The following is an 11,004-nucleotide window of genomic DNA, read 5'->3' as shown; positions in this document are numbered from 1 at the left end:
AATAAGAGTTCATAGTGTATTCTGGGCTAGCTCAGTTTCAATAGGAACTATTGTGCAACCTTCTATGGTGATGAGAGAGTTCTTATCACTGTCAAAACGGCTTGCCAGACGAATAACCTGGTGATTGTGAATTGTTTATGTTGTGAGCAACTGGTGCTACGTGTTTGTAAGTAGCTCAGAAGTTCACGCTGGTGGACTTTTAGTGCAGAAGGAATCAAAATTTCGTAAACACCTTTCGTTTTCATATTACATAAAGAAAGTTTCCTCCAATTTTCATTCAAAATTAAAATATTTTGATGCTTCTACAGTTACAAATGTGTAAAGTTAACATTTTGGAGAGATTTTTGGGTGAGTGTGGTACAGTAATTAATTGAAATGTTGGAGGGTGCGTTGGATTATCAGGGGAAAAAGTACCAAGGAAAAATCACAGGTAAAGATGCAAGTGAGTTTGAAGTTCCAACAATCGAAGTTTCAACAATGTTGAAGCGAAGTAAGTTTTGGCAGTGGCCTGAAAAAAAAGATAAGATTTGGGATCCATCTTCAAAAATTATGAAGAAAATAAAGTCTTTGTTTTATTTCGATTTCATGATGTACCTGACTCTCCAAAATTCAATTTTCAGAATAACTTACATCTACAACTCTCCTGTTAAAATATAAGAGAAGTAGAGTATGGTACAAACCACGAAAACCTATATGAAAACCTTGAAACATGTGCTGTACCATTCTTACCCGCAATGAGAAGGTGAGAATAGTACAGAGAAAAACTGCTCTGGAGGGGGTGTGGGTCAAGTTTCAAATTATTTTAGGGTCCGAATCGAAAGCCAAGGTCCTAAACTATATTAACAATGCAACTGCTTTTTTTTTTTGAATGAATGTTGAGTATAATTACAGTTGGAAATGTACTAAAACTGTAAAATAGTCACCTGCTTCTACGGTACATTTTTTTTGTGAACGGCATTCGTGTTTGTCTACATTGTCTGGGCTTGCGTATGCTAACAAATTCATTTTGTTGGGCAAAGATATTTTTTAAAAATCTCAATAACTTCTTATATACAGCAAAAAACAAACACAAGAATACTTTTGATAATGGTATAGCATTTATAGACAAATTGAAAACATTTAAAGTACACTTGGACCTGCCGACAGTTTTACTATAGTAAGATAATCTAAACAATCCATATCATAATATATATATATTAGAAACAAAAAATTTCTTTAGAAAACCCAAATATCTACAACGCTTTGATTGTTACAGTAAACTCTGAATTATCTGCGGTCTTTCACACTTGAATAATAAAAAATCTTAACTGAATGTAGATAAATGCTTACATTCCAGCTTAACAAGCGTAAAACCTATGTTTAGACATTCTTATTTCATTCTTCCCCTATCTTCCAATAACGTCAAACCTTCCAAGATTAGTGAACTACGGCTAGATGAAACCTAATTTTTAAATCTTCACTACTTACTGTGTTAGATGTACACCAGTTACTGCTTTAGATCTACTCTACTTACTGAATTATAGATTTGTACTTATGCATATACACGAGTAACTGGATCAGTCTTGATAAAAATTTTCCATTCCCTCCCCTGTGTGATTTTTGCAATCTAGTTTCATCAGTTGCAGGTAATGTACCGTTTCCACCTCTTGTGTAAAGACGACAAGAGAATGCATGGTCTTTTAGAGACGTTTAATCAACATATCAATACTTACAGCTATATTACAAATTACAGATTATTTAATGTTACAAAGATATTTTGAACTGCGAGAGCCACACTCCGCGACTCATCAGCTAGCTCTTTGCATTACGAGAGTCTCCCCCTGTTGACCTCTTTACTTTCTCTTATATACGGGGATTCGTTTGGCGGGGAATGCACCCCTGTTTACAAAATGCGTTAAGATCTTTTCCTCCTGCTGTCTGTGGTTTTCAACCACGTTGACAAGATGGCTGAAAAATGTTCCCTATAGTGTCACAGACATCATATCACACCAAACGGAGAAAGTTTATGTGCACAACAAATGTCCAGCTTCGGATAGAATTCAGCTATTCTGAAGATCTAATTTCGAACATTTCTCAGAAAAGGGGAGCAAAAACCGTATTTACGTGTGGTCTTATACTTATCCAGCTCCCATACTGGTGACAGATATAAAACACCCGCGTTACATGTTTTTCTCACGATGAGTGTGGTCTGGAAAAGAATTTCTAGACCGACCCCACACATTGAATCACAACAGCAAACAATCTGGAGAAATCGCATCGGTATAGCTCCTTCCCCCTTAGAAGAACTTTTCGATTAAGAGAAAAGTTTCATTTTTCTGGTGATGACACTCAAGTACAGTTGATTATAAAAATAGCACTTCTATAGGCAGTACTATGCTAATTTTGGAGTTGTAATTGACTCAATAACTCAATTACCATTTTAAAACAAATAAACTACTTTACAAATTTACTTCTACAATGTAAACACAGTGCGAAACTTGTAAGGGTCATATAATTAAAATAGAAAAATCATATATGAATTACAAAAGAAAAAAACAACAACAAAATTAATCATAAAAATAACGCGTTCATAAATCCTTATATATTATTTCTGTAGCCTGTTTTTGGTTTCTACGCCAAATTTCCCTCAATTTTTGATCGATTTCTTTGATTTACGGCTAATTTTATAGCTTATGGTGCTGGCTACTGACGAAAAATAGACCCAAGGTCTAAAAATTGTTTCTTTTAGCCGAAAAACCTGTTTCAAAGAACAATAATAAGGTTTTCGGTCAAACTTATAACTTTAATTTGCGCTATGACCGACAGAGCTGAGTAGCTTGATCGGCAGAGCGTTCTCTTCGTAACCAGGAGATTACGTGTTCGGGCCCACGTCCGGACAATCTGCAACAAAAAAATTAGAGAAATATCGCGCATTACATGAACACTGAATTAAATGAAAAACAACTATGAGGGAATAGAATAAATGAGACGGAAATGCTCCTTGCTGATATGAAAACATTCAGTGATTTTGTGCTAAATTACTTCGAAATTGCACGTGGTTTTTTTTTTTTTTTTGAAGCTTTGGCTCTGGAAAGAAAATTAAAGCATAATGTAAGCGAAAATATAAGTAACAGGTTCAAGATTTCAGACTACAATAGAATTGTTTTTTATTCAGAAAAAAAATAATAAATCGTATATTGAAATATATATTCTTCTAATGAGTTTTTGACTCTTTGTACAAATAAATAAAATACTACCTCAATTTGAAAGGTAAAATATGTATTTTTTTCTTCTTTTTGCTAAAAAACAAATAACTTATCGCATTTTTACTACATTCGAAAAGCTACGCTTAAAAAAGAGCATAGTTCAATTTATTTTGTATTTTAACCGTGCTGTTAAATGATGAACACGTGCTGCCATCTAAGTTATAACGGTTTAAGCAGCCTGCGATAACAAATTGTAAAAATTTTCAAAAATAAAAACATTTTTCTTCAATATCTTATCTTATATATTAATCCCCTCTCATTTTAAAACCTATCAGGCTGTCCAATGACGAAAAAAAGACTTACGGTCGAAAATTCAAGTTTTCGAAATCGCCTCTTGCTGTTTCAAAACCTTGATGCTGCCTGTAGTTCTTATGCATTTTTTAAAACAAAGTTCTAATGCAGTTTTCCATTTTTTACGTCGCTTTCGCGGCAAAAAAAAAAAAAAAAAAAGCCTTTGTGTGTGTTCATATTTTAATAAGGCTTAACAGCACTGGACTTAGTTGTTCGGTTTAATTGATAAGTTTTTTTCGGTAGAGCGTTCGGCTATAAACTATCTGAACTTCGGGCAAGCTTGGGCTGTCCGACATAATATCAAATTTATATTAGTATTACGCATTACATGTGCTCATAACATACACACCTAATAAAATAAATGCAGTGGGAATGCTACTTGGTGTTTCGACTCCTTTATGCAGGCTACAGTTATCATTCGGATAAGTTGATTGTTAATCGAACTGTGTTCTTTGACTACATCCAGACCACTCAACATAATGTAAGCATAAAAAAGTATTAGATTTACTTAAAGAAATCCTTTTTGTGCAGAAAAACATTTTTATTGTATGCTAAAATGTAGATGTTTCTAATAGCAGTGTTCGACCTTTTGTACAAATGAAAAAATACTACGCCCGATTAAAAGTACGAGTTTCACTCAGTAAACCTTTAATTTTTTATTCGCGCGAATACGATATAAAGCATTAAAAGTATTATCAACTTCATTAGCAAGAAATTATTTTCTACTCCTCTGCTTTCTGCTGAAAAAAAAAATACATTTTGTCTACGTTCGAAAAATTACACTTAAGAATGGACTCAGTTCAACTGGTTTTGGTTTTGAATTTTAAGTGTTCGATTAAAAGAGAAACATGTGAGGGCATTTAAGCCGTAACGGTTAAAGCAACCTTCTATGTGAAATAGTTCAATATTCAAAGATAAAAACACTTATTTTCAATCAAATTTATTACTTCTCTAGAATGTTTGTTTCAATCGCTACATGAGATCTTCGTCATTCTTTAATCAAATTCCATGCTTTGCGAATAATTTTAAATCGTATCATGCTGGTTAATGACAAAACACAGATGCCTGATCTTATTATTATTTTTTTTTTTTTTTTTTTTTGGCAAAAAGCTTTTTTTGCTGTTTTTTACTACGCATTCCTTCAATGAATAGCTTTCGAAAAGGAAGGCGCAATTGCTAGGTTTGTTGGGGTGTCGGGCTGTTAGTTAGAATGGCGCCAATTCGAATACGTGCCAATAAATATCTCTTTAATGTTTCTTTTTTTCCCGTCAGATGCTGACATGTGCAGGACTATATTTGCCACAACCTGTTTTTTCACATGCACAATTATTGCTTTTTCACGAGTCACCACTCAGCCACACTTTTAATGATATTTATGTTTGCATTGAAAATATGTACGATTAAAAGGGGAGCTATGATCAAATTATCACAACGTTGTATTTAACGAGGTTTTGTTACTGATGTCTTTAAATTACATGCCTTCTCTTCTGCGCTTACTTTTTTTCGGTTCTTCTTCATATTGTTCTTCCTTTGAAATTCTTAAAGAGCGAAATGCCTTATGAAACGATTTGAAGCACAGTGCGGAGTTCCGCACGGGTCGACTAGTAACATAATTAAAAGTAAGCACATCCAACTACTTTAATTATTCATAAACATTGTTAACGTGCTATTCATTAGAACGCCGTACGAGTACATAACATTCAGAAAACAAAATATGTATATATATAGAGAGAGATTATTATTCCGTACATCACATGATTAATCAGTTTAACTACCTCTCACACTTTTATTACCGAAATTCAACAAAATTCTCCGGTTACAATTTAGGAGGAAAAAAACACATTAATCTTCGACAGGACATCGACTGAGGCTGTCAGCATTTTTGTGCAATTTCCCTGCCCGATGTTTAACTTCGAAATTATAGGGCTGCAAAGCCAGAGCCCAACGCATTAATCTAGGGTTTTTTCCAACATTTGACCGCAGCCAGACCAACGGGTTGTGATCACTGACGACTAAAAATTTGTTTTTGTCCACATAGTAGTGTAATCTTTTTATTGCAAAAACAATGGCTGCGCATTCCTGTTCCGTAGTCGAATACCTTCTCTCAACGTCAGAGAACTTCTTGCTTAGGTAGATAATGGGATGTTCTTCCCCTTTGTCATCCAGTTGGCTTAACACTACTCCCATACCTAAGTTGCTAGCATCGGTCTGCACAATAAACTCTTTCTCAAAATTTGGTGCAAAAAGGACCGGTTTGCTCGTTAATTTTTGTTTTAACTCAAGGAAAGCTTTCTCACATTCCGCCGTCCAAGTAATTTCCCCCTTCTTGGTTTTCCCTTTTAACGCGTCGGTTAAGGGAGCTGCGATAACTGAGCAGTGATCCACGTAGTGAGAGTAATAACCCACTAGCCCGAGAAATGCTCGGATTTGCGTTTTCGTTTTAGGAGTGGGGAAATTTAAGATGCTTTGAACTTTGGCCTCAGCGGGAGAGCGCAAACCGTGACCTACTACATGCCCCAGATACTTTACTTCCCTTTGAGCAAATTTACTCTTAGAGGGCTTGATAGTTAGTTTCGCTTTTGTTATTCGATCTAATACCATTCCAATTTCCTGCAAGTGTTTTTCCCAGGAGTTGGAAAATATAGCTATATCGTCCAAGTACGGTAAAGCGAAATTTTCAAAACCTCTTAATAATTCGCTCATTAATTTGGAGAAGAAGTATGCTCCATTTTTGAGCCCGAAACTTAAGCGTAGAGGTCGGTAAGTTCCAAAAGTGGTACAGAAAGCCGCATATCTTTGCGCATTTTTACTTAAAGGAATTTGCCAATATCCTTTTGCCAAATCCAAAATTGTAATGTATTTGGCTGCCGACACTATCTCAACCCGTTCTTCTATGTTAGGAAGAGGAAAATATTCGGTTCTTATGATTTCGTTCAATCGACGATAATCAATACACGGCCTCGGATCTTTTCCTTCCGTTTCGACCAGAATTATCGGGGATGTATAGCCTGATTCCCCGACTTCAATCATTCCTAATTTCAACATTCGCTGAATTTCCTTTTTTAAAATCTCATTTTGACGATAAGATACCCGGTAAGGTTTCGATCTTATCCGTTTATCGCTAATAAGTTCGATGTCGTGTTCCACCAAATCGGTTAACCCAGGCTCATTTGAAAAGCATTTAGAATAACGGTTCAACAACTGATTTAACTGAGCAATTTGAGAATCTGAGAGGTTTTTATTTAACTCGTTTGTCTCGATTATTTCTTTAAAATCGTAAATTGTCGAACTATTGCTTAAATAGGGAATGTCTATCTCTTGGTCTATTAAGTTATTGTCGTCTACCGTAACTAATAAGTTCACGTATTCAGCTCTCTTATAGTACGGTTTTAACATATTAATGTGGTAAATTTGTGATCTATCCTTCTTTCCCGGGATTTCTATTAGATAATTCGTTTCAGATATCTTACTGCGAATAATTCCTGGGCCAATCCACTGAACGGACAATTTATTCGGTCTGTTCGTTGCCAAAACAAGAACCTGATCCCCAATTTGGAATTCTCTTTTTACAGCGTTTTTGTCATACCACGCTTTTCTTTTGATCTGCATTTCTTCCATCTTTGCGGTAGCCACCTCTTGGCATCGCTTTAGTCGATTGATCAAATTAAATACGTGCTCGGTTACTTCGCTGCTTTCGACCTCTGGTTCTACCCAATGTTCCATAATCAAAGTTTCAGGCGTCCTAAGATTTTTCCCATAGACCAATTCTGCGGGCGTGTATCCTGTACTTTCATGGGTTACAGTACGCAACGCTAAAAGAATTGATGGTAGGTGTCTATCCCATTCGGATCCGAATTCCAAACATAGGGCTCGCAACAGTCTCTTTAGGGTACGGTGGAAACGTTCAACCGGATTGCTTTGTGGATGATAAACCGAACTGTGTTTAATTATAATACCGAACCTTTCAAAAAACTCAGTTGTTAGGATACTAGTAAAAGAAGGCCCTTGATCGCACTGAATTTCTCTAGGAAAGCCTGTGCGACTAAAAATGTTCAAAAGCGAGTCAGTTACAATGACTGAATTAATGTTTGCCACGGGTAACGCTTGGGGATATTTTGAAGCCATGCATATCGCCGTAATAAGATATCGATTGCCGTTTTCGGTGATCGGAAGAGGTCCGACACAATCAATATTCAATTTGGTAAAAACCTCTTGAATAACGGGCACTAACTTCAGAGGGGCTTTTATTCGATCGTTAGGATGCCCTGTTTTCTGACATATTTCACACGTTTTAACAAAATCATCCATTTCTTTAAAACAATTCGGCCAATAAAAATACCGGCTTAATTTGTCTTTCGATTTAGTACTACCCATATGTGAGGAAGTAGATTCGTGGCACAGGGCTTTGATATTTTCACGTAACCTTTTCGGTACTACCAATAATTTTATTAACTTCCCTAAACGATCTTCCTTAGTTTTGAAAAGCATCCCCTTTTCGAGCAAATAAGTCTTTTTCACTGACCCAGTTTCTTGACCCAGTACCCTTTTAATTAATTCTTTAAGTTCGGGGCATTCATTTTGAGCCTTAATAAACTGATCTCTATCGAGCTTCAATAGAGCTAATTCGGGGGAGTCTTCTTCTACAGCAGGTATAGAAATTTGATTTCTTTCGTCAGGGGTAATACGTATCGCGCATTCTTCTTCCGGAACCTGGGGTTTATCTTTCGGATCCGAAACTGAAATGTCAAGTTCAGTGTTGACCCTTTCCCTTTGAACTTGCGAGCGAGTTTGAACGGCATTCACGGACTCCACAGCGGGAAAAACATTTCCGTTTTGCTCTTTGATAAGAGCGGCAGTTCTATTTCCTAACAGATACCTATTTTGATTTAGTTCATTGCCACAGACGGCAGCCTTGGTTGTGAAAGTTCCGAATGACCCTGAAATCTCAACTACAGCTAAGGGTAGGCATATCAACTCTAGACTTAATGGTTGTCTTATCCACACATTTTCACCGCAAAAATTTGCCGGTTGTACATAATTTAAACTCACCAAATCTACAGTTGCCCCGCTATCCCGAAGAAATTCGATAGGTTTACCGTTAACGAACCCCCTTTCTATATATGGGGCTAAGAAATCCGCCTGTTTTTCCGCCTCAATAGAGTTTATAGACTCAATTCCGGTTTCCTTCTTCAGCTTTGGGCAAGCTGGTTTAATGTGACCCACTACGTTACAATGATAACATCGCGGAGCCGCACGTTTTTCGAATTCTTTCCTGTTTTGCGTGTTAGAATTTACAGACATAGCTGTCTGATTTCCTTCACCCCTTTTACTCCATTTCTCCTTAGAGGCCGTCCCCCCGAAAGACGGTTTATCGTTCCTCCCTGCCTTTTCTTGGGGTTTCGGTTTGTATTTTCGGGCTTCATCGTAGTTATCAAATTGTTCTGAAAGTTTGGCAGCTGATTTGTAACTAGTCCAGTCGTCGAGAAAATGACTTTTCATTTCTGGACCGGCACGTTTTTTCAACTGATCCACTACCATGAGCTCTTTCAGTTGGTCAAAACTTTCTATCTCCAGCCCCGCTAACCATTCATTTAAATAATTAGTGATTTCAAAAGTGAAATCTTTCCAGGAATTCTCGGGTTTCTTCTGATGTTGAGTGAATTTTTGTCGAAAGACTTCTGAACTTAATTTATATCTTTTTAGCAACACTTGTTTTACATGATGATAATCCGATGCTACTTCTTCGGGTTCCCTCGCGATCAGCTGCACTATATCCAGTGGCAACAAGCTAAGCAAATGAGCGACCCAATTTTCCTCGGGAATTTCAGCTCTCTTTGCTTGTCGCTCGAAAATCACCAGATATAGGCTGATGTCCGATTGTTTCGCATCAAATTCAGGAATTAGTTTCTTAATGTTTAAGCGCGACACGATAGATGATGGAGGTACTCCATTATTATTTTCAAAAATAGAAGGGTTTTCACATTTTAATTTTGTTATTTCCAGTTCGTGTTTTCTTTGTATTTCATTTTCTTTTAATTCGAGTTCTCTTTGTTTCTCCTGTTCAGCCCTTTCCTCCTCTAATTTCCTAGTAGAAATTATGTTTTCGAAGAGAGTCCTAACAAATTCCTCTTCGTAATCGTCGGAAATTGTAATTGCCTTTTTAAGTTCTACAATTTTCATTTCTGAGGTAACGGTTACCCCTAAATTTTCCGCCAGGATTATCAAATCCTGCTTCTTTCCCTTTCCGAGGAACGCCATTTCAAGGAATACAAAAATTACAACAAGAAATTACTTAATTAGCTAATTAGAAAGCAAAAGAAAGTTAATGTACTCGTACTTGAGTTCCCACAGTTAACTTTTAAATGACTTAAAATGTACACAATTTTCCCGTACAAGATTTGCACTGTCATACATTTAACTAATTAGAATTAAGCTAATTCCAAACCTTAGAACTTAATATAGCAACAAGTCAATGACAACTCAAGAAAAAGCAAAGGTACATACCCCAGATTTTCCTGCGCGCTTTTCTCCTTTTTGTAATCCACAATTGGCACGTGCACAATAGATTTTCTTCGGCAAGATTTGCCCACCAACACACACACACACTTTTGAAGGTCAGCTTGACCTTTTCACAGTATGGTCAGTTTGACCATTTATCGGTTGATCAATATGATCACAAAAGCAGAACGTTGACGGCGTTTCTGCTCTTAAACAGGTCCGGTTGACCCTCTCTTCAGCCCGAACACAAGCCTCCGTGACTGGATTCCGCTACAGCAACTTGCGGCCAGTTTGACCGTTTCCAACGTTGCACAGATCAAGGTGATCTCTTCAGCATATGGTCAGTTTGACCCTTCCAGCGCAAACAGCGAGATCCTGGAAATCTCATAAACCTTCGGTCAGGTTGACCGTTTCCAACGCTGCACTTCGAAGATCAGGGCGATCCTCACAACACGAACAGCAAATCATTAAGAGACGCGAAAGTTCCGGTTTCGTTCTTCTTTCCCCTTTTTCTCCGCGTTACAAGAAGACGAAAACGAAAAGCCCCCTTTTCGCAAGAAGGGAAACAAACTCCGCTTCAAATAGCTGTTCGGAAATTCTTCGAGGAGCGGGAGAAAGCATCGACTTTTCTTCTCCCCTCGTTTTCTTTATGAGCAAAGAGTCAGTTCAGGGTTATCTTTAGCAATCCCACTTCTGACACCATTTTAAGCTGTACCGTTTCCACCTCTTGTGTAAAGACGACAAGAGAATGCATGGTCTTTTAGAGACGTTTAATCAACATATCAATATTTACAGCTATATTACAAATTACAGATTATTTAATGTTACAAAGATATTTTGAACTGCGAGAGCCACACTCCGCGACTCATCAGCTAGCTCTTTGCATTACGAGAGTCTCCCCCTGTTGACCTCTTTACTTTCTCTTATATACGGGGATTCGTTTGGCGGGGAATGCACCCCTGTTTACAAA

Source organism: Uloborus diversus, chromosome 3 (assembly GCF_026930045.1).
Source record: "Uloborus diversus isolate 005 chromosome 3, Udiv.v.3.1, whole genome shotgun sequence".
Taxonomy (NCBI): Eukaryota; Metazoa; Arthropoda; class Arachnida; order Araneae; family Uloboridae; genus Uloborus; species Uloborus diversus.
This window is presented reverse-complemented; position numbering follows the sequence as displayed.